Source organism: Salvia hispanica, unplaced genomic scaffold (assembly GCF_023119035.1).
Source record: "Salvia hispanica cultivar TCC Black 2014 unplaced genomic scaffold, UniMelb_Shisp_WGS_1.0 HiC_scaffold_757, whole genome shotgun sequence".
Classification (NCBI taxonomy): Eukaryota; Viridiplantae; Streptophyta; class Magnoliopsida; order Lamiales; family Lamiaceae; genus Salvia; species Salvia hispanica.
Genome location: NW_025952529.1, coordinates 27,501 through 53,645, shown reverse-complemented (window position 1 = coordinate 53,645; position 26,145 = coordinate 27,501). Strand labels below are relative to the sequence as shown.

The window sequence follows — 26,145 nt, the reverse complement described above, 5'->3', positions numbered from 1 at the left end:
CCAACTCCCCCCCTCCCCTTCCACGCATTGTAAGTAAATATTTAATATCTACATTTTATCCATGAAAATAAATTAATTTTGTCCCAAAGGGAATTTAAAAAAGTGTACCAAGACAAACTGGACAATTAGGCAGCTCTGTAGAGTTTCCCCCGGGGAAGGTTTGAGTGTTCAATTGCCCCTATATTGCATATCTACAGTGAAGAACATGCGGCACTTTTCCCTCCTGCATACAAGGAGATAAAGAGTTTAAGGGTATAGAGCAGGGGGTACAGGAATATACATCCAGAGAGAGAGAGATATCACCTCAAGTGATGAAAAACATTTTCCCCATTGTACAGCTTGTAAACATAATCTGCTTTTTTTTGATCATCAAGCCTGATTAACACACTGTAGCGATTTTCCCAATCCTTCAGTCCTGCATTACCCCAGACAGACTAGATCATCAGTGGAAAGCATAAGGTGAAATCCTTCCCTACAACAACAAAAATTCTGCCATGATATTCCCCAAACCAACCTCAAAATTGCATTTCCAACATGTTCTGAATAAATGGACCACAGAATTTGACAGAAATCTGCATAAGTAGTATGATTGGGGACCCCAGTACACAAATAAAAAGGATTTTCTCTCAATCTGAAAGGCATTAAAAAGTTATGTATAGCCGCATAACATGTAAATAACCAAAAAGAAAAAAAATGAGGTACAGAAAGACACATCAATAAATTGCCAAACCTAAATTATTGTCATGAACAGAGCATCATGCACACAACAAAACGGCATATATCTGTTTTTTTTCTTCTCGCAATATCCATTCAAAAATTGCACGTTAAAAAAATGTGTTTATGCAACATTGGCATAGGCAGTATCTAGAGGAATAAAGGGTCATTGGGGGTAGGAATAAGGGCCACGGGATCATCCCAACAAGAAAAAGGTAGTACCGGGGAAATTTTGACAAGGGCAGGGGATGGTTTTGCAGAGGATTACATCTGAAGCAGGTGTGGGATGTATTTTAAGGGGGGGCCACTCTCTCATTGGGATGTTAGTTGTGTGATTGTTCATTGGACTGAGGATCCGGGGTCCATAGCATTCTATCGTTTTCTTTTTTCGTGTTCATTCCGGGCATTTACTTTTACTTATCGGATTGTTCTTAAGATCTCATTATTAATCTACTTTGGTGATTGTCTTGTTTCATTGCCCGTGTTCTATTGCTTATTGTGTTGTTGGTGGTTGTGTCAATTTGGGGTTTTAGCCGCGATCCTAGCTGAATTGAGTCAATCGGGAAAAAAAAGTGTCTTTTTTTATGAATTCAACATAAGGGGTTTGGGCTGTAATTACGACTGCAGTTTCCCAAAAAGAAAAAATACATAAATGGAGGACTAACAATCCCTAAACAACCCCCCCTACAATCCGTCCATACCTATTTTCCTTACCACTCCACATAATCATATTTATAATCTATAGCAGTGAAATTCGGTCAAAAACCCCTAAAATGCAAGAACAATAAGATCAAAACTCAATTTTCAACAGACTAGGGAACGACTGGATCTAAATTGACCTCTCATAAAAATTACAGACTTCAGTTGAATAATCAATGTGTTTACCGGGGAAATTGGTCGGATGATGCGTCGTTTCTGAAGAGATGCATAACGCCTGTGATTTTCCCTTTGATTCTAGGGTTTCCGGAAAGAAATTCAACGCCTGAGCAGTTGCAGACCCGGGGGGATTCTATAAAGTCCACATCTTCAATCGGACGGAACAAATCCTCCGCCGGGGGCTCCGGCGGGGGCCTTTGAAAATTTCCAAATATTTTTTCCCGCATGTTGTCTGGGGAAATAACAGGAGTTGAAGAGATTGCCTCTTCCAATTTTGGAACGATAGGATTACAATTTACAGAAATGAGTCTGGTAAACTTTCTCAATTTCAATTTCAATTTTTTTTAAAAATAGGGGTTAAATTTAAAATATCCAAAAGGGATAATTAAAACAAATCAAAACAAATCAAATCAAATCAAAATATTAAATTTATTTTGAAAAATTTTGAGGGAAAAGGGTTATTAGCCCGTAAATATATATAAAAATTTTAATTTTTCCCTTTGGGTTTTTTCCCCAACTTTTTTTTTTAATATAAATACATGAACTTTTTAATTTTTTTTTTTTTTTCCATCAATGAAAATTCCCGAAATTTAAAATTTAAGTTGATTTGGGAAAAACATATTATTTTTTTTTATCTATGTCCCAAAATATAGAATAAATAAAATCTCAAATTGGGTAATAATAAAACCCTTCAAAAATTTTCTATGTGGCAAATTAAAGGGTTTGTTTTCCAAAAAACTTTATTAAACCGAAATCATTCAAAAACCAGAATTATACTACTGATATTTAAACTTTTATTGAAATAATTTATTTCTCAAATAATATTGTGTTTGAATATGTATAGCCTAATACTCTTTCGTCCCATTAAAATGAAACGTTTTCCCTTTTTTAACTCACAAAACAATACTATATATAATCTCGTGTCGATTCTCAAATGTTTCATTTTAATTGGGACGAGTAGTCGTCCCCATTAATTATCCACTTTACTTTTATTATAAATGTAAGAGATCCTACATTCCACTAATTCATTTCACTCACATTCTACTAACTCATATTCTACTAACTTTTTCAACTACTTTGCCTCGAATCAAAGTGGACAATTATAGTAAAGTAAGTGTGACTTTAAAAAATAGATAACTACATCAAAAGCTCCGACCTTTCCAATTGACACGTCCTCGTAAATAAAAATATGTCCGGAAGTCTCTAACCTTAAACATAATCACATATCTTGTGTTTTGTAGCCAATTTTCAGACCAAAATACCCAAATGCCTTGAAGGGCATTTAAGTCAAAGTACCAGAACCGAGCACCTACTCTACACACACCTACACCGACTTGCGTACTCAAATCATATTCGATACGTATTTCCCAAGCGTATGATTTCCCCGCATATTTCAAGGGTTTTGCTTCAATTCATTTCTCTTCTCTTACTTTCTCTTATTTTTTTCTCTCACTTCAATTCATTCTCTCATTTTGGCGCCCGAGGATCCATTCATACAAGAGTCTTCAAAGAGGGAGGGTTTACGAAAGTGAGTGTTTAGACGGTGTGGGATTGAAGAAGAATGAAGTTATTAGAGCATCCACAATAGTGGACACTTTGGTCGTGACACTTTACGTTTTGTCCATACACTTTTTATTTGTCCACGGCCACAAAAAAGTTTCCAAAGAATAGTGGACACTTTTTTTTAGCCACATTTCACTTTATTTATTTGTTGTATATTTTAATTCATTTACAATTAAAAATATCGACTAAATATAATTAGATAAAAACGGCTAATAAAACAAATTAAAATTGAAAACTAAATTTTCGTCGATTAAAGTAAGGGGAAAATTACAACGAAAATTTGATCTACGGAAAATCACACATGACGCTAGCCGCCTCCCTACGTGCCCGCACCTCTTCAATCAAATCGACTGGAGTTGGTCATGTGTTGTGCTCCCGCGTATATCGTAAACGTTGATCGATATTCATTACTACGTGGTACACCCATCCGTATCGGCGCGAGGCAACGCCGTGACTTGTACTTGCACCATCTTCCGGTGCCCAACGTTCGCAAGAAATTCTTCATCTTCTATTATCATATTGTGCAATATGATACATGCTAACATAATATTCGCGACATCATCTTCGTGCCAAACTCGTGTCGGGCAGCCGATAATGGCCCATCGCGCTTGAGCACACCAAAAGCTCGCTCAACATCTTTCCTAGCGGCCTCTTGTTTTCGCGCAAAATATTGTCTCCTCGCTTCCGCCGTTGGCGAAGTGTCTTGAAGAATACGGCCAACGAGTATATTCCATCTACCAAATAGTATCCTCGCGATATCGCGTGCCGTTTGCTACGAAACCGATCTCCGACCCTCTCCCCGACACTCATCATTGAAGAGAGGCGACGACCGCAGAACGTTGATGTCGTTGTTCGACCTACAACACCGAAATACGCATGCCGATCCGCAAACGGAGTCGCGAACGGCTTCCAGGATCATCAAGGATGTTTGCTTTGAAACCAGAGGAACCGCTCTTCCACGCCACCGGTAGTTTTTCCACTCCTAATGCATGCAATCAATGCCGCCCATCATCCCCGGGAAACGTGCACCGTGCATATCTAGCAGCTCCGGCACTCATCGAGGTTAGGCTTTCGTAGAACTCCGGACCAAAGACTTCCCGCATGCCCTTACAAACTGTCGAGCACCTCAAGACTAGTCGTCTTACCCATCTCGTAGGTATTCGTCGAACATATCAGCCGTCCAAGATAGGAAGCGCTCATTGGTCAGGTGCATTGAAAAGTAGACAGTCCGATCCGGCCAGGCAACACTCCGAAGGTTGAAGCAACCGTACCGATCCGCCAATGTCGTCGCTATATGGGTGAAGAACGGTCCACATTCTCGAAACGTCGAAGGAAAATCTCACCGGGTAACGGGGTTAGCGCTAAAGTAGTCCGCCATAAGCCGCTCACGCCCGACATGGTCTCGTGGATTGTCCGACGATGATGAATCTCACGAGGATCGCGCCGCTCCACCCTGCGCCCTCATCCTCCTCGGCTCGGCTTCCTCTCGCACCTCTTGAATCAAAGAATCTCATGCTTCATTCCACAAATCATCCATAATAGAATGGAAATCCACAAATTTTTAGAGATAGAAAAATTGGATAGAAAGTGAAATGGGTGTGAAGATGTGTGTGGAGAGAAGATGAAAATGGGAGAATATTTATAATAAAAACAATTAAAAATTCAAATTTTTTTTTAAAAAGGAAATCGGCGACCGCTCCGGCGGTTTCGCCGTGCAATAGATAGCCGCGGCGGCCGCGCTTTTCTCTCTCCTCCGTGCTCGTCTCGCGCTTTGGGGCGAAAGCCCTTCCGCCCACAAAGCCGTCCGCCTCTCCGGGCGGACGCTTCCACCACATAGACGCCGCGGCTTAGCCGCTGATCGGCCAGCCGCGCCGCCCCTATTGTGGATGCTCTTATGAATTGTTTGAATTTTTGTAAAAATTAACACTTAGTGTCGTTGGCGGATGCAGGGGCGGTCGCCCTTCCGACGGCCAAATTTTACTTGTCACCCGACGGATAACCGCTATGTTCGTCCCTCCGCTCTTGCGTCGCCTCAAAGAACAAACGATTTTATATATATTAGAGAGAAATAATGCGTAGAATTAATGGAGAAAAGGGTGTGGTTGTAGAATCTACCATTTGTATAGAGATTGCAGGAGAATGAAATTAAAATTGTTTGCGTAAGATTGTATGAAGAAGAACGTATAGAGGAAGAGAGATGAATTAAATGTGTTCGTGGTAGGAGTGGGAATAAGTTAATAAGATAGAGACGCGTGGAGTGATGTGTCGATTCGTAAATTGATCAAATCTTTATCTCACTTTAACAAATATCCAAATAAATTTGAAATTAGTGTGATATATTCATGATATTTATATATTGGATGAAGATTATAATCATATTCATATTTATGCAATTACACACATGGACATAGTGCAAAATAGTTAGTTTTACAATTAACTGATTCTATTCTATTTATTTGTTTTATTTTCAAAAGAAATATTCTTACAATTTTTTAAAATTTGAATTTTATTAGTTCATTCATTAATTGGATTATGCGCACGACAATGCTACACAATATCAAATCCCATCAATCCTTGACATGAACAAGGATAAAGAGTACATCCCATGCATATTCTAATTGATATGACCAAAATGCCCTTTAGGGCTAAAGGGTCATTTAGTCGAAAAACAAGATACGTGATTATGTTTAAGGTTAGAGACATTCGGAGATATTTTTTTCTAATGGACTCAAAGTGCCTACAATCGGAAAAACTGGAAAGGTTAGGAATTTTTGATGTAGTTCACTCAAAAGAAAATAAATATTGAAGTATTAGGATATACAAATCCGATATAAACATGATAAATCTCAAAAGCACTATGAGATTAATATTGACCGCATAAATTTTATACTAATAATTATTAAAACAAATAAAATGACTAGTAAACGCTATATACGCGTATTTCTTCGCATGTTCTAATTAACTTAACTTCTAAATAAATTAATTAATGTTATTATAATTTTTTATTAAATTTAATTAACATGAATATTCGGTGTTTTCAAAAAAGATGAGATAAAATAGGATTGAAATATGTAGGGGTGTTCGCTTTGCAGTTGTATCCTGAATTAAATTAGTAATGTATTGTTGGGGTTTGGTTTCCTCTTGCACGAAAGTCATGCATTCACAAATAAATCACACATATGGATCTATTTGACATATTATGGGATCAATTTATCACATGTTAAATAATCAATTGCATGCTAGAACACATATAATTCACAAATAAGGAATCAAAACCCTAATTCATGAATTTCTACGGTTTAGAAATACCGATCCGATTCCCCAAAGAATCGTGGATTGCTTGCGCCTTCTCCACATGATGCTCTTCGTACTCAACCACGAACCTTCTAATCGTATCCCAAACTCGAATCGACCTTTGGGTGGGCAAAGCTTGTCGAATCAAAAGGACTTAATTAGAGAAGAAAACTGAATTAGAGAAGAAGATCGAATTTTCGGTCCTGGGAACCGAGAAAATATCGTCAATAGAGAGGAACGATTTTTTACTAAAAATTAATTATTCAATCTCCTTTCTAACTAATTAAATTGAGCTTCAATTTAATACAGTCCAATAGAATATTATTATCGACCAGATGACCACTACAATAAAATAATATTGATCTCCACCAATCCCAAATTACGAGTAATCCGGGCTTTACCTCATTAATTTATTATTTCTCATGTTTAAGATATAAATATCCATTAATTAATTTAAGAGTAAAAGCCAAAATTGGTCCTAACATAACTATTTTACGTTTTGGTCCTAAACATTATCTTTTGGAATTTTGGTCCTAAACATATGGAAATTTGATCATTTTGGTCATGGACTAACTCGCTTCGCTAAAAGTAACGGTCAATGGGTTTAATCCCAATTTTGACCAAATTAGACTTGTAATTCTGATTTTTTACTCCCTAATTAATTCCCTAATTATTTTAGTAAATTTTCATTTAAAATTAGAAATAAATAATTGTTTAGGGTTGTTTTTTTTAGAGAGAGAAACAGCTGAGCTCGAAGGAATATCAGAAAAGATGGGGCAGATCGTGAAGAAGAAGAAAGGTAGAGGACACGTAGTTCTATGGAATTTCCCTATCAATCCTTTTTGCAATTGTTTGAAGCTGAATTTTTACGACAATACAGAGGACACAAAGAGCTAAGTTCTGTAAAAAGTTGTGCTTAAAAAGAGGTTATTAAGTCAATGTAACAAGCCTCATAACCTACTGCCAGAACTGGACATGTTTGACTATTTCATAATCTCAATCTAAAGTCAATAAACTTTACTTGCAACAATACATAACCAATAAAAATACACATAGCTAATATACAACTTCATTTTTTCTTTCTCTCGTCACCCCATTCTTTACACATACTCATACATCATTAACCAAGTTTCGCAACTATTTAAACTACTCAATATTGTTAGGATATCTTTATTATCATATAAATACTATAATCCATTCATACTTAATCAGGAAGTACTAATTCTCCGCCAAAACCATCTTATCCATCATAGTTTAGTTTTTTCCTTTCAATTCTTGCATAGAACAATACATACAAATTCTATTTACACAATATCAAACACATAGTATTATAAAAGCATCAATTGTTTCCCCCTCCCTAAACCCCGGTCAACATTCCAAATTCCCCCTTAATATTTCATTTTGTTCCTAGTTCAAGCTTAAGTCATGCATTAGAGAGTAGTTCCATGATCAAATTAAGAATTTAACGCATATCGTATTCCTATATTGGCGTGTATCTATGCGCATACCAAGCTCGGTTTATTCCTAGAATCGACTAAACCTAGGCTCTGATACAAATTTGTAACACTCCCTACCCGTCAGATAGAAGATGTTACGATTCTGGTACATAAATTTAAAACATAGACACACTTGCTTGATTTCTCAAAATTCACGCTATTATAAAAAGTTCCAATAGCATCAAATTACGCACCGACTCATTTTCTTGATCTCCAATTCGTATTTATTTGATCTAATAAAACTCAAAGTCTTCATCCTTATATCTGATTATTTTTCGATCATCGTAAAAACATAACATATACTCATCATATATCAAATATCAACATCTAATGCCAACAATAAACTCTATGGCTTGATTAGAATGGAAGACAAACCTTCATTTACCATTGAATATGCTAATAGAGGTCGATTATATGCTAAAACATTAATGAAAATTGAAATAATATGATTATGGCATTGGGGAGGTGTTAGACGTTTTTTCCTCCGTAAGAAAGATAAATGGTTCCTCCCATCCATATCTATGTGTGTGAATGTTTACATCTTAATTCTAATAATTTAATTTGTGGCCGATATTCAATACTGTTCTACTAAATATGAATACACATGTTATCTTTATTCTAAATTGTTCCATATATATATTAAACAAATTGAGACAACCTTTTGGGTTCCAATTCGTACAAATCGGCACTTTCATTTGAGTGAATAAAATAGTTTTCATTCTTTAATGCCATAAATATAAGCTAATTATATTTACATATCTTTAATCAAATTCTAGATTCTTCTTTATTTTTACCACTAATTTAACTCCAAAATCAAACTAATATGACACAATAATGTACTAATAATTTAGTACTTAAAATAGTATTCTTTACTATTTCTAAGAAATTAGTCGAAAACCTATTTCTTCATTTTCAAGTCATAATACCACTTAACTACTTCATTTTATTACATTTTAACCTTAATATACCTTTTAATTTTATTCTATCAATCATTGTTATTATTTGTAAGATCAATATATTCGTTCAAAACTCAATCTACCGATTTTCTAATTGAAATAGCGAATTCGTCTAGGCCCATTTTGAGGGTGTTACAAAATGGACGAGGACGCAATGTGGAAGAAAATTATACGATGAAGACGAAGAAGAAGTGATTAATGATTATCAGTTTATAATTGTTTCAATCTAGAAGTGGAAATATTGCGGAAAATGGAAATTATTGAGTAATTGGGGATTCAATTGAGGCGGAATTGGAGTGGAGTGGAGTGGAGTCATTTATTAATTAATTAGGAGTAAACGCAATGCTTAAGATGAAATAAGAATCCTGAACTATTATTTATTTATAATTTTAAATGAATACTTAATAATTAGGAAATTAATTAGGGAGAAAAAAATCAATTAAAAGTCTAATTTGGTCAAAATCGGAATTAAATCCGTGATCGTTAGTTTTTAAACTAACGATTAGTCTAGGACCAAAATGATCAAATTTCCATATATTTAGGACCAAAAAATCCAAAAGATCATGTTTATGACCAAAAAGGTAAAATGGCCATATGTTCAGGACCAATTTTGGCATTTACTCTTAATTAAGTCTGTTATTTGACTTTAATTAATTAATATCTTTTTCAAGAGTTGTCGTTCAAAGTCTTTATTTATTATTCGAATAAATTCCAACCGCCGAGTTTCTAAATAATAAAAAAATTGAACACCTCTTGAGGATATTATCAAATTGGACTCACCCAAGACACGATTCATTGCAATAACAATACTAGCACCTCTAGCCATTGATCACCACTACACAAGATATCGATTATTGATTGCGAAAATTCGCACCATTTGATAATTCAAAGTATTGCATAATCAATATCGTATGTTCAATGCTATGTCAACAATGATTAAGAAATAACAATCACCGAGACCTCGTCTTCGAAATTGCAAGAAAACTTATTTCAACTCTTGGGTCCTTCAGTGTTGTACTACACCAGTGTCGTTTATTTCCTAAGGTAAGGAAACATGCGGATCGACACTAACCTTTCACGATAAGTAGCCAAAGCGTATCTAGGTTGTGAAATTATATTTCTCTTCTACAAAGAACTGATGCATCACCTTCGTGAACGCGTTCACGCACTGCCTACTATGCAAAAGAATTAAACTTATTTGCTTCTTATAATTTAAATGTTTGAGAAACATCTTATAAGTGCACAAGCAAACACCAATGTGATAAAATTACTTCTTCTCGCCTTAGGTTAAAAGTGGATTGTGAAGTTTATTGTATACGAGCAATTCTATCGATGCAACATGCTCGAAATATGATTTTCGTATACCAATCCTAATATGCGTTTAGTTCATGAAATTTAGTCTCTTACTCAATCCTAGATGGATAATCATGAGATAATTAGTCATAACTAATATCCTATGACTAAAATAATCTCATAACTCAATTTTAGATTATATCTTAGTATTGTTTTATCTGAAAACCAAACACCACCGTATGAGACAAGATTGTGTCGAGATTGAAATTTTTAGTCTAAAAAGGGTCAACTCGTTTATTATAATGATATATTGGAAATGTAATAAGAAATGTTGTAACCTAAGTACCTTTATCGAAAATGTCTATTTAATTATGTATTATATGTTGGAATAATAAAATTAATTACTTGGAGAACAAGAAATGAAAGAGATGAAATTATGGAAAATATAATAGATGAAATCAATTAAAGATTATAGAAAATTGAATTAAGAAAATACTTGTAAAATTAGAATATATTTTCATGTATAATTAGAATCAAAGTTTATTAAAGATTGTGTAACTATTAACTGACTCAATTGAAGTCTAGTCAATAAATATATTTTCCATGTATAACTATAATCGGAGACTATTAAAGATTGTGTAATTATTGATTGAATATTTTGAAGTCTAATTATCTCTTCATCCGAAATAGGAGTCATGTTTTTTAATTTTGGTCGTCCGCGAATAAGAGTCTCGATTCACTTTTATCATAAATGTAGTATGGTATCACTTTCAACTAACTCATTCCCTCGCATTTTATTTCACTAACTTTTTCCACTATTTTTCTTAACATTTCTTAAAACGTTGTCATTCATAAATAGGACTCCTAATAGGAAGGAGGAATACGGAGTAGTAAATAAATTTTTTTGTTTCTTTAATTTATTTACTTTTCAATATATTATGAAATACTATTACTATAGCAAGAAATAAGTGTTGTAGTAAATGATTTTCACCGCTGTTTTAAATGAACTGAGAAAGCAATGATAAAGTATCAAATGGAAATATTTATACCTTGATTAGTCTTGAAAGAATCAACGTCAAAATTTGGACCTTTAAGCCTTTACAAATAGTGACACTGCTGTCTCCTACACCAAATTGTCATAATCATAATTCCCCAATTGAAAATGGTAGTGCTGAAAGAAGGCAGCCGGCCGCCATGGGTGAGCTTGGGGGCATCAGTTTGGGTGCAAATTGCATCAGGAAACTCATACACTTTCCCACTTTACTCCCCTTCCCTCAAATCAGTTCTCGGCTTCAATCAGCAGCAGCTAACTCTTCTTGGAGTAGCCAATGATATAGGAGAAAATGTTGGGATTCTTCCCGGTTTAGCTTGCAACAGACTCCCGCCGTGGGCTATTCTTCTTGTCGGCGTCTGCGCTTCTTTCTTCGGCTATGGTGTTTTGTGGCTCGCTGTTAGTCAGACTCTTCAAAACCTTCCCTATTGGGTTGTAAGTCTTCGTTTTTTCGCCAAAGATTGGATTTTTATTTTCTTGACTATGCTTATTTCTCTTTCCAAGTTTGGTGGAGGTGTCACGTGTTATGTGATATTGATTATGTTCTTCAAATCATTGTTATTTTGTTTATTATTGGTCTAATTTTAATGAATACCCCTAAATAGTAAAATTTGTGTTTTTTTTGGATGGAGGCAATGGAGTACAATTGTAGTAGTAATATTTTTAGTGCAACCATTTACAAATTACAATAAACTCAAATTCAAAAGAATATTCTCTATATTATGCTTTTTTTTTTTATTCACAAAATTTGAAAAAGTTTTAGGTTTTGGTTTATCTAAATGTAAAAATAGGAACTTTTTGTTAGGGAGATTTAGAATATTGAACAAAACGGATAATCTGAAATCGATGATGATATCACTTTCGGATCAAATCAATTTCGTGGTTCTACTTAAAATATTTGATCGGATATAATTCGAGAAATCGAAAAGTTATATTGATGTCGAGAAAGAATATAAGAACCAAAAAGAATTGATCGATTTAATAAGATGAACAAGCATCTGTAGATGAACAGTCATCTGTGAGGGGAAAACCGAAAATACCTGTTTTTCAAAAGGTTTCGAAATTGCAAACTAGTCATTTGACTTTTAGAAATTACATTTTCGGATGAATTTCTACACAACAACTCGTTGGAAATACTCGCCGGGGCTCGCCCTTGGACTCGCATGGCGCACGCCCTTGACCTCTCAAGAGGGCGCCCGGACCCGTCCATCATAATGAATTCAAATAAGCGTGCACTCGCATTCCATACTTATATGATGTATCATTATGATAATACGATCAATCAAGTTACCTTAATTACACTAAAATATCAAACACTTTTTACTCAAAAACCAAAAATGGAATTGGTTTTGGAATACCATTAGAGCTAATTACTTGACTAATTTAGGTTTTAGTGTACCACTGTATATTAAACATGGACTATATCTCAGAAAGAATGTTGTTGAATTTGTTGGCGTGGCTTCTAATTTTGTTGAAGGTTAATTTAGTTTCTTTTTTCTTAAAAAAGGGATGTACTATTTCATTGTTTTTTAAAAACTAATGTTCCATATTGTTTCGATTCCATGCGTTTATCTAGTGAGTATTCTTGCTGTGGAGAGTTTTAAATAATGTGGTTTGAAAGTGAAAAATCAGCTTGCATCATCTGTTGAATTCTTGATGTTAGAGAGGAACTGAAGCTAATAATAGAGGATTATCTAGAATGAAAAGAAATGGCTGATGTTTATTCTTCTACTTAGAAAGCATCTTTTTCGAACTTATACTGTTTCTATACGAGTTTATTCTTTGCTTGCGTTCGATATATGTAGAAATCACCGAGATGTAGATTCTCTGTTTATATACTCTGCCTAACTGTTGATAACACGACAGTTGTGGATCGCTCTGTGCATTGCCACTCACGGCAGTGCATGGCTTGGCACAGCAGTTCTCGTCACAAACATGAGGAATTTTCCTATCAGTAGGGGCGCTGTTGCTGGAATACTCAAAGGCTATGTTGGTTTAAGCGCTGCAGTTTTCACGGAGGTTTACACTATGGCCCTCGACGGATCAGCTTCAAAACTACTACTGCTGCTAACCCTCGGCATCCCTGTTATAGGTTTGCTGATGATGTACTTTATCCGGCCTTGTACTCCCGCTTCTGGGAAGACTCCCGAACATAGCCATTTCCTTTTCACACAAGCGTAGTCTCATCCTCGCGGTTTATCTTCTTTCAACGACAATTTTGAAGGATTTGTTCCCTTTTAGCAACACTATTTCCTATATGTTGATTGCCATAATGATTGTTCTTTTGATGGCTCCTCTATCGATCCCTTTGAAAATGACAATGTTCCCTTCGAATCACAAGAGACCTGTTGTTTCTACCGGTGTAGTAGGTGAAATTGGCTATACAAACGAAACCAATCCTATGTTGACCCCTTCCTCGTCAACAACATATCTTGGTAGCTTTTATGAGCCTGAAGAAATCCCAAGTGGATTTACTTCTTTCCGTAGGCGAGGAGCAGTGAAGAAGAAAAGAAAGCCCAGGAGAGGCGAAGATTTCACATTCCGTGAAGCTGTAGTGAAGGCCGATTTTTGGCTTTTGTGGTCCGTCTATTTTCTTGGAGTTGGCTCGGGCGTAACAGTCCTTAACAACTTGGCACAGATTGGGGTTTCACTTGGTGTGAAGGATGCAACAGTATTGTTGAGTTTGTTCAGCTTTTGTAACTTTTTGGGCCGTCTAGGCGCAGGAGTCGTATCTGAACACTTTGTAAGGTACTACAAATACTATCCTTCACTTTTTGTTTGATCTGTGTTGAATTGCTCAAATCCTTTCGATGAACTCTATATACATATATACATACGAAATATTCTATATTCATGGATGTTTTTCTCTGCTGTGTCATATAATCCGTTTCTATGCAAACCTGCAGAGAGAGATTTGTTAGTATCATTGAAATAGGCAGCATTTTGGTTTTTCTTGACATCCTTTCTCTCAATATAGCCTCTATGTTTTGCAGGTCAAAGACGATTCCTCGAACATTTTGCTTGGCTGTCGCACAAGCACTCATGGTCGTGTCATTTCTTCTATACGCTTCAGCTCTAAGTGGCACTCTCTACGCTGCCACAGCGTTGCTTGGAATCTGTTACGGCACCCAGTTTAGTGTCATGATTCCAACTGCTTCCAACTTTTTGGATTGAAAGATTTTGGCGTGATCTTCAATTTCATGCAGCTGGGAAATCCTGTCGGTGCGCTTGTTTTCTCAAGTCTGCTCGCTAGTCAAGTATACGAATCTGAGGCAGCTAAGCAGACGGGATCTTCTTGCGTGGGTCCAAGCTGCTTCCGGCTCACTTTCCTTGTTTTAGCCGGGATTTGTGGTTTGGGAACTTCATTGAGCATAGTGCTAAGCATAAGAATACGACCAGTTTACCGAATGCTTTATGCTGGAGGCTCGTTCCGTCTGCCTGAAAGCTCCGGCCAATGATTACAGAATAAGTCATTCTAGATTATAGATTACAGATAATAGCTGATTGAATCAGAGTAGATGACTTTCTTAGGCTATGCAGATGCAGGTATAGACTTTTTACTGCTCTGATGCGTTTAAGTTTAACCCTTATTTTGCTAGTTGATAAGCTTGCAGTCGAAAGCTAATTCGACTGCCAGATTATTAAACGAACTTTATTATCCGAGTATTAGAAGATCGGATTTACATTTATATATCTATTGCGTATATATTCTACTCGTTTCGCTATGCATTGATCTTTCTTATTGTGGGAGAAGGGGAGGAATGCAATAAATGAATAAATAATAGGATTAACGTGGAGTTTGTAGCAGCAAGAGTGTGTCATGAAGAGTGGGAAGTGTGTAAAAGAGGGAGATTGTTGAAACGACAAAATGACTTCTTCCCAGATGTGAAAATGACTTCTTCCCATATTTTATAGTTTAGTTCATGGTTCTAACCATATTATTTTTTAGGGACCGTCTCTCATAGTTTAAAAATAATGAGAATCTTTAAAATTAGCATAAGTCTTTTCCTATTAAAACATAATATAACAATTCAATTAAAATTAAAAAATATGGGGTACTAAATAAAAAGGATAGAGATTCAATCACACAAAAAAATCGAACAAAATAGTACTCCCTCAAACCACTTAAAATGACACGTTTTCTTTTTAGTTTGTTAACTAAGATGACAAATTTTTTTGAGACTCTCTCTTTACAATTAATACATCCAACTATTTTTCTCACTCCTATTAAAATATTCATTTTCCTTTCTCTCTCTATTTTAATACTTACACCCACGTTTTCTCTCTCCAATTAAACACATTAACCAATAACTCCTAAAATCTCGTGCCGGCAAGGAACATGTCATCTTAGTCGGGACGGAGGAGTACTACTAAATAGATGTGACTTGGGAGAACAGAAATAGAAGAAACGTGTGTGTGTGAGAAAATGATTACTCGGATACCCAAGAACTTTTTCTTAGTCAAGGCCATCCACATCCATGTCTCAATACGTCTCATCCCTTCTCTATTCATGGGTCCCACTACGTTTTTACCCCATTTCTTAACTAAGAGATAGCATATGCATCTATCAATCTCTTAACCATCTAATCCTTAACTATTCATTCAATTTCATTTTTTATTTTTATTTCCAACAAATTCAATTAATATTTCATTGAAATATTAAATTAATACTAATAATTCATAAAATCATTAAAAATCACGAAAACGACGACAATCATGTTGTGCAAGATTATGCACGTATACATGATGTCGACCATATTCTGCATAAACCACGTACGAGCCGGGATTTGATAACGTTGAATCGAGCTTGTAGAACCCCGAACGCTCTCTCCACATCCTTGCGAGTAGCCTCTTGCCCTCGCGTAAAGAGTCGCTTTTTCATTCATCGGCCCGTTGAACGTCTTCACGAAGTTTGGCCACTTCGGATAGATCTGCCGCCTGCGGCAAGATAGTACCCATTTTATACCGGCGGGTGAAGTTGATGGCCGGTGCTTTACCATTCAAAACTTTGCTGGAGAGGTCGGATTGGTTGAGCACGTTGATGTCGTTGTTCGATCCGGGACCCGAAAAATGCATGCCAAATCTATAGCCGTAGTCGGCAACGGCCTCGAGTATAACGGTGGGGTGGGTGCGCCTTTGTGGCCGCTCGTGTATGATCCCTCCAAGCCACAAGGCATTCTTCCATTGCCAATGCATGCAATCGACGCACGAGCATCCCGCCGTGCATCTGTTTCGTGAAGTCGGAGCGAACCGACAATCTGGTACTTGGCTTCTTGAGAAATTCGTCGGTGAAGGCTGCCGGACGCCTTTGCGAGTTCATCAAACAGCTTCCTCGTGCTTTCCCAATGTGAAGGTACTCGCCGAACAAATCCGCGTTTGTCCAGAGCAAGCTGACGTATTGCGCAGACATTTCTAGAGCGTCGTGAGATGGGACGGCCAGCAGCGTTGAACCCTTCTTGGAAGTACTCTGTACTCTTCCCGGGCCGCCAATGTATTTGTGATATGCGAAATAGCTCCCGCCGCATGCGGAAACGGCGACTGGAAGTAGGTATCTCCCATCCGGGTTCTAACGAAGTAATCTCGTACCAACCTTGCGGCGGCTTCCTCCTCCACGATGGAAGTATTTAGGGTCGCTTTTGATGCGTCGTGGCTTCTCCTCCTCCTCCCTACGTCGATCTTCTCCTAGCGATTCTTCCATTATTCAACGCATTTGCTCAAATGGGAGAGGAAAGAGAGATGATATGATAGTGATGAGAAGAAAAAAAGACGAGAGATAGTGTGTTTGTGTGTAAAATGAAGGAGCATAGGAGTATTTATAGAATAAAAAAGAAAAAAAACAAAAAAATATACGTTCAAACGGTAATATTACCGTTAAAATTTTTTTAAATTCTTAATTTTTTTTCGAAAATAGATTTTTTTAAAAAAAATATGTATTGCAGCATGACAACCGCGGAGCTCACCACGTACGCCGGCGCGTGAGACAACCCGCCACCCCGAGCTACGCGACGAGACCTAGCCCTGCATCGGCGTCTCATCTCTCTCGGAGACGAGCCCGCATCGAAATCGATGCGGATGCTCTAAGACTCTACCTAAGAGTGTCCACAATAGGAGGCCACGCGGCGCCTCGTCCTGGCGGAGCCGAGTTCCTATTGCACGCGGTGGGGGTAGACGGCCATGAGCCGCATACGGCGGTGGATCGGGCGGCGTGATCGCGACGCTCTATTGACGGCGCAAACATAGCGGCAACAGGTGATTTTTTTTTTTACGTTTTAAAATCTTTATATATAAAATAGTTATTCCCAAATTATTTTTTTCGGTCCAATTAATTTTGTCTAGTCCAATTAAAATATACCAACAATTAATAAAATAATATGATTTGTGGTCGTGGCTTGTTCACTATTGGTGACAAGTTTTTGTGGATGTGGAAGAGTTTTTGTGGTTGTGCCCTCCATGGTTGTCATATTATTGTGGACACTCTAAAAGATTATGACAATCCTTGACAAACTTTCATCCAAACAACCATTTTTACTAAATGACACACCTCGAACTAATCACAAAACAACAGTAACTGGTTATGAAATTTCCAAACATTCATCTCACCCAATATGTGGAGGCACTCTCCTAAGACAGACACTCAAAACTCACTTCTAGTCTATCTATTACGAATGAAGCAAAGACCCTATTTATAGATGGAAGAAGGACTAAAAATAATTCAAAGTCCCGCCTATTGACTATGGTGGCGAACTCCTGGCCGATCGATTTTGTTTGGACTCAACCCGAACTCGGAGGTCGAGGTACCGCCGACGCAAATCCCTTTGAGAATGGTCTATCTCACGGATATAGGCCTCCAATGCTTCGTCCATTTGCCGTTCGTACTCCTCATCACTACTACCACTACTACCACCCGCGTTACTCATTTCGCGTTGTTGCGCTCTTGTACGAGAAATTAAGAGAGAGAAAACTCGCTAAAACAAGTGGTGCGAATGAAAATGATGTGAAAATCGCGTATATAGTGTTTCGAAAATTTAATTAAAAAGAAATGCACGGCCGATCTCCACTTACAATGGCGGCGAACTGATCGACTAACGTGCTGAAATGGCACTCGCCGATTGCAATAGTTCGGCGACGGACGGCGCCGCTTAGACGCTAGTCGGTCACTCGCACTCTATTTGGAAGAGAGATTCACTTGTCAAAATATATTGCGATTTGGTATCCCTACACCGTTGAATTTTTAATCTAAAAATCAGGCCAGCTCAGTTGGGCCCTCCTTCAATTGTTCTTATTGTGATCAGCCCTGCTAATAACAGTGATAACCTATACCACTTATCATCTTCGACAAAGAAACTCATTTACATGTTGCTTCAATAAAAGCTGGAAAACCCTTTCTCCATAGAGAGAAACTTATTTGTATGTGTATCATTTTCGTGATATAGGTATAAAGAGGGAATAAATGTATTAAACAATTTCACTCCTTTGAACCCTACTTTCACCTTAGTTCGTCGTTCTCTCATCTCTTCTTCACTTGAACATTTCAATTTGTAACCATCTCTCCATCTTCTGTGTTTATTTCTAATTATATACTACAATATTATAATAATATAATAATGCCTTCTGTTCCACACTAATCTTTAATTTAATTATTTAAAGGATCTAGGTTAGTTTTGGGGATTTCGTTTTTATAACTGCGTTTTTTTTATTGTTTTGCATTATTTTGTAGTACTAGCTCTTTTGCAGCTCGTGTGAATCAATATTGATTTTGCTTTTTGGATATATTGTAGATCTCTATCTGTAAGAAGAGTTGATTGAAATGTCTTCTCTCAGTAGAGAACTTGTGTTCTTAATTTTACAATTCCTGGATGAAGAGAAGTTTAAGGAGACTGTTCACAAGTAGGTTTCTTTTTCTAGTGAATATAAATATTTTATGGTTGGTTTTTGTAGGAAAATTCTACACTTGACATTTTGTGACCTTTCTAAAAATAGGCTTGAGCAAGAATCAGGGTTCTTCTTTAACATGAAGCATTTTGAGGATGAGGTACACAATGGGAACTGGGAGGAGGTTGAAAGATACCTCTCTGGCTTCACGAAAGTGGACGACAATCGCTATTCAATGAAGTTGTTTTTTGAGATTAGAAAGCAGAAGTACCTTGAAGCATTGGATAAGTGAGATTCTAACACTCATCATTTAGAATCTGAATTGGATATAAGTGAGTAAAGTGGGTAGACTTTGCAATTGTATCTGTGTTTGTGTAGGCATGATCTGTCCAAAGCTGTTGATGTTCTTGTTAAGGATCTTAAAGTGTTTTCGTCTTTCAATGAAGAGCTTTTTAAGGAAATAACTCAACTGTTGACATTGGAGAACTTCAGGTACTTGTTCTTTTGTGATTTGTTGGCAAGCATTCTGGTAGATTTTTAGAAGTTTAAGTTTGTACCTGAATATGTCTCAGGGACAACGAACAGCTCTCCAAGTATGGAGATACAAGATCTGCACGAGCTGTTATGCTAGTTGAACTGAAGAAGCTTATTGAGGCAAATCCACTGTTTCGTGACAAGCTGCAGTTCCCTAACCTCAAGAACTCAAGGCTCAGAACGCTCATTAATCAAAGGTAGACTTCAATTGACACATTGAATCAATCATAACTATATGATATTCTTCATCATCACTAGAGGTTTAGCGATGGACTAATATGTTCAAGCTCTTGAGAATTTACTACATATAGTTTCTGAATTAGTTTAGTATTTACATGGCTAAGTTGCTAAGCTCCAAGTTTTGTCTTATGGTACCTTAAAATATATGGTGTGTAGGGGATAGCAGTTTGGGTTGAGGGGACTAATACAATTTACATATGTAGCTTGAACTGGCAGCACCAACTTTGTAAAAGTCCAAAGCCAAACCCGGATATTAAAACACTTTTGTGGATCATTCATGCGGACAGCCAAACGGTGCAAGCACACCATCTCAATCAAACAATCCCCTGCTCGGAGGAGCAGTACCAAAGCCTGGAGGCTTCCCTCCTTTAGCTGCACATGTGGTTTGAATTTGTATATCTTACTTAACTGATGACTTTTCTTGCTTTGACCCATTACACTTACTGCCCCGTGATTAATGAATACAGCCGTTCCAACCTATGCCTGGACCCGTTCCAACACCTCTTGCTAGTTGGATGTCTAATCCACCTGCTGGAACTCATCCAGCAGTTTCTGGTGGACCTCTTCTTGGTTCTCCTCCAATTCCAGGTAGCACTCTCACTTTCTCGGTGATGAGGATTCAGGTTTTCTGATATTCAAATATTGGGATAAAATGATTCTTGCCAAGTTTTGTGCCTACTAATTATTCTGATAAAATGATTAAAGGACTAGTAATGGCATATTGTGTCAATGAATTCTCAATACGTTCAGCAATAGAATGGTTTACATCGAGAGATGTGGAAGCATCTTGGCTAGAGTTATATGATATGCAAGTTTTGTTGACGATATATATGGATCTGACATGCCAAGATAATTAGGTGTCCTAAGTTATGCCGTGTGCATTCATGATTTAATTCATAGGTGGAACATCCCTTAACCATTGTGCTCACAAATTGCAAGCTCTAAGTGTATATGTTACTGGCTTTTGTACAGCTGGATTTAAGTATCCTAGGACTCCACCGACAAACTCATCTATTGATTTCCTATCTGGTGATTCTGATCATGTGAACAGAAGAACCAGGCCTTTGGGTATTTCCGACGAGGTAAATAGATGTCAAGAAGATCAAAATCTTCAGATGAGTGAGATAATTCTCTGTTGGTACATTCACCTGGTTATATTTTTTATTTGCCTATTCATATGCAGGGAAGTCAGGCAAGTCTTCCTGTGAATATACAGCCTCTGTCATTTCCTGGGATTGCTCATAGCCATACTTTCAGTGCTCTGGATGACTTTCCAAAATCTGTAGCATGGACGTTCAACCAAGCATCGTCCCCTATGAGCATGGATTTCCATCCTGCCCAGCAAACACTACTTCTAGGTTGAGTTAGTTTGAGAAGATACACAGTTGATACTTTATTGGTATATTTTTGTCAAAGTTATGAACTCAACAGTGTATTTATAACTCAGTTGGCACAAGTGTGGGAGATATCGGGTTGTGGGAGGTTGGTTCGAGGGAGAGGCTCATGCAGATAAACTTCAAAGTCTGGGATCTAAGCAATTGTTCTATGACTTTTCAGGTTCATATTTCTTGACTGAAAAATGAAAATACGGCAATTCTGTTTATTAAATTCATTTAGTTTTGAAAATGTTTTTGAGTCTTTGTTGTTTTGTTTAATTCAGGCTAGTGTGGCAAAAGATCCTGCTGTCTCGATAAATCGAGTTATTTGGAGCCCTGATGGATCTTTGTTTGGTAGTACTTAGTTTAGATGATATATCTTTTCATTAAAAGAGATTCTAGAAGAACTGATTTGGTTTAATATCTTTATTTTTTGCTTAATAGGTGTTGCATATTCAAGACATATTGTACAAATTTATTCATATCATGGAAAAAATGATGTCCGTCAGCATTTGGAGGTATTATACTATCATTCAACCCTTATTACTTATTAGAAACTTTATGTGTTATTTGACTAATTGCAACCGAGTACTTCTGTTCCAGATTGATGCTCATGTCGGTGCAGTAAACGATCTTGCATTCTCCCATCCCAATAAGCAGCTTTCGGTGATAACCTGTGGGGATGACAAGCTTATCAAGGTTTTTTAAGATGCACTATCTTGAAAGAAATCAAACAACAACATGTGATATCATTCTCATTATCTTTGATCCTAGGTTTGGGATGCCACCACTGGTGCAAAACAATATACTTTTGAAGGTCATGAAGCCCGGTCTATTCGGTGTGCCCTCACAATAAAGACAGTATTCAGGTAACAAAGCATTATATGATTCCTTTTCCATAATATGACAATGTTTTAGCTCTTAGCGACTAAGTATGTAAAAATTATAGTTATAGGGTTCACCGAGATCATGTGGTGATTATGATTTTTTTGCCGTTTTCCAGTTTATCTTTTCTACAGCTTTAGATGGAAAAATTAAGGCATGGCTATATGATAATCTGGGTTCTCGAGTTGATTATGATGCTCCTGGTCGTTGGTGTACGACTTTGGCCTACAGTGCTGATGGAAAAAGGTTCTAAACAGCTGCTGGATTTCGATTTTTGTGAATTTGTTAGTCAACCAGATTATAATTTGGTAATTTCTTGCTCAGGCTTTTTTCCTGTGGGACTAGTAAAGAGGGAGAGTCTCACATTGTGGAATGGAATGAAAGTGAAGGAGCTGTGAAGAGAATATATCAAGGCTTCAAACGATCTTTAGGAGTTGTGCAGTTCGACACAGCTAAAAACAGGTTTTTGGCAGCTGGTGATGACTTTTCCATCAAAATCTGGGATATGGATAATACTCAACTTTTGCAATGTATTGATACTGATGGAGGTCTTCCCGTGAGTTTCAATTATAACATCTTAACAAGCACACATGCCCGTGCACTCACCACATATTTCATGCAAAAAATACTGCACATTGAACCGCAATTTTTCTTTTTCACAAATGTAAGGCAAGTCCTCGAATCCGCTTCAGCAAGAATGGGACACTGCTAGCTGTTTCTGCCAATGAAAATGGAATCAAGATATTAGCAAACACCGACGGTTTTCGCATATTACGTGCCTCTGAGAATCTTGCTTTTGATGCCTCAAGAACATCTGAAGGTGCCAAGGTAATTTTTTCAACTCGGAGTATTCTTTCCCAGGCGTCTTTGTAACTGCCTCTTGTGAAAGTATTGATATGAAGAAAGAATGAAAAAGATGGGAAAATTACTAAAGCTTTTCATATTGTTATAACCTGCAGCCTGCTGTAAACCCGATATCTACAGCAGTTACAAGTAGCATGGAAGACAGGGTGGCCTCTGCAATGGTTGGTATTACTCGCCTTTTGTTTTCCCTGCTGCAAATGATGTGCTATTATTTAGCACCATGAATTGGAATTTTGCACACCTATCATTCTGAAGTTCTTTTTTAATGGTCTGCGGGCCTTAGTATTTGCAATTTGTGGTATTGAAAGTTAGTCTTCGGTTTTTGTTAGAATCGGGATACGAGAGACCATGGTGATGTTAAACCTAGAATAGCAGCAGAGGACACTAACGACAAATTAAAGAATTGGAAGCTTCGCGAAATTAACGAACCATCTCAGTGCCGGTCCTCAAAACTTCCTGAACATTCAAAAGTAACAAAGGTACAACGTTCACTAATTAAACTCTATGCAAACTCTATGCAAATGTGTCATGCATTTGTGTTGGAGTGCTAACATATTCATGCTGTTGGTCTCGTTGCAAGATATCGAGGTTGACATATACAAATTCAGGTAATGCCATACTTGCATTAGCTTCAAACGCAATCCATTTACTCTGGAAATGGCCGCGAAGTGACCCTAATTTTAGTGGAAAGGTGAGAAAAGCAACTGAAGCTTATTCCCTCCATAACTATAAGTTTGAATCACTAGTCATTATGACACGAAGCTCTCTGTAGGCAACTGCTAGTGTTTCACCTCAATTATGGCAGCCATCAAGTGGAATCTTGATGACCAATGATATGCCCGATATGAATCCTGAGGAAGCTGTTCCCTGCTTTGCCTTGTCGAAAAACGACTCTTATGTAATGTCAGCCTCAGGAGGGAAGATCTCTCTGTTTAACATGATGACTTTCAAGGTAACTTGCAGGAATAGACTATGTTTCATTGTGATCCTGCCCCACACATGAATTTTCACCTCTTGACTTTCTGGGTAATTGCAGACCATGACAACTTTTATGTCTCCGCCACCAGCAGCAACATCCTTAGCTTTCCATCCTCAAGATAACAACATAATCGCCATTGGGATGGATGACTCCTCGATTCAGATATTCAACGTTAGGGTAGATGAGGTATTTCATAAGAACATAGTATCGGCATACACTGTGCCTTTGGCCAGTTCACACAATTGAGGTAGCTTATCGGTAATATCCACTTCTTGCAGGTCAAAAGCAAGCTTAAAGGCCATTCTAAACGTATCACCGGCCTTGCTTTCTCAAACACATTGAATGTGCTGGTTTCATCTGGTGCAGATGCTCAGGTTGACAACTTTTGCACACTCTTTCTTATGCTGTAATGCTTTTGCAGATACAATGCATGATTTTATTGTTAAGATTCTCCATGAATATAATGATATCTCTTGTATGTGTTGACTGATTTTATTTTGTTGCCACAATCTAGCTATGCGTGTGGAGTTCTGTCGGATGGGAAATGCAGAAGTCCAGATCCTTGCAACTGCCACCCCGGAGGTCGCCTGAGGCCCCATCTGAAACACGAGTGCAATTCCATCATGACCAGACTCACTTTCTTGTCATACACGAGACTCAACTAGCCATATACGAAACAACCAAATTAGACTGCGTACATCAGGTAAAAAGAAATCTCAAGAAGGCATTGATCAAGAAAATCTACTGGGTGATATTCTGTTTAACTGTAATCTATATTGCTCCTTGCAGTGGGTACCACCCGAATCTGCTGCCCCGATATCTCATGCCACATTCTCATGCGACAGCCAGCTGGTTTATGCTAGTCTGGTAGACGCTACCATCTGCATATTCAATGCTGCACACCTTCGTTTGCGGTGCCGTATCAGTCGTTCTGCTTACCTTCCTTCAAGTGTCAGGTAATCTTTTACATGATACTACTATGTTTTTCGAAACTTCCAATCTGCCTCTAACCTTTAGGTCATCTTTAATCATAATAAATGGAATTAAGAGTGTCTATGAGATGAAAGTCAGACGAAACAGATTTTAGGTCTTTATATAATTGATTCTCCTTCCGTCCAAAGGTAGTTGAGTTGTATTCCTTTCTGAGCATCCCAAGTTAGTTGAGTTGTTTCCTTTTTTGGCAAATGACTTTATTCTTTCTCGTACCTTATTCTCTCTCTTCCTTTCTTATACTTTATTCTCATTCTTCATTTCAACCTTTAAACATCAATTTTTTAAATCCCGTGTCTAAAAGAAATGCCTCAACTAACATGGAACGGATGGAGGACAATAAATTATACTAGTAATATATTAAATGAGAGTATGAGGGACTCAGTTTTAACAACTGTAGTACAACTCAATTTACAAAGGGCTAATTGCATCTAAAAACATGACTCTCCACTTTTCATGGTTTATAATATGACTAGTTTTTAGAATTGAGAGAAAATTGAAAGAGATGGATAGTATAGACTATAAAAAACATCACAGTTACCACGAAAATGGAGGTGTTAACTTGGCCGAATTGCGAAGTGGCGGTGCAGTTGCCAAAATTTGTTAATGTGGTGTGTTTATATACGACCGATTTTAGAATCATGTTAAAAGCAAAAAAATATTTGAAGTTTATGATAATACGGTTTCACAGAACAGCGTCATGTTTCATTCGTAACATGTTCATTGCAATAAGTCTTCTTGTGAAAATCGTGTGCTAATTCCCTACTCTTGCAGCTCCAGCATTCACCCAATGGTGATAGCTGCACACCCACAGGAAGTGAATCAGTTTGCATTAGGTTTGTCAGATGGCTCGGTCCATGTTATTGAACCTCATGCATCTGAGGCCAAGTGGGGCGTGCCTCCACCCGAAAATGGCTCCACAAGCAATGCACCTGTCACTCCTTCAGTCGGGGCCTCAACCTCAGATCAGCCTCAACGATGATACACACGTAGCTTTAACTGCCCTCAATCTAGTATTTGTAGGGTCGCTACGTGAGATCTGTCTTTTTTGCAACACTGCTGGTTTATTTTGAACAGACTTAGACAGTTAGGGTAAGAATATATATGTGATCACACGAAGTAGAAGTAATCTGTTTCCCTATTTAACACAAGAAAATCTGCT

The 26,145-nt window shown here is 37.4% G+C and overlaps 2 pseudogenes; both read left to right on the top strand.

Moving 5' to 3' along the window:
- Positions 1–11,278: 11,278 nt before the first annotated feature.
- On the top strand, positions 11,279–14,960 carry LOC125199980 (annotated as a pseudogene).
- A 3,600-nt stretch (positions 14,961–18,560) lies between these two features.
- LOC125199977 overlaps positions 18,561–26,145 on the top strand; it is a 7,648-nt pseudogene continuing 63 nt past the window's right edge.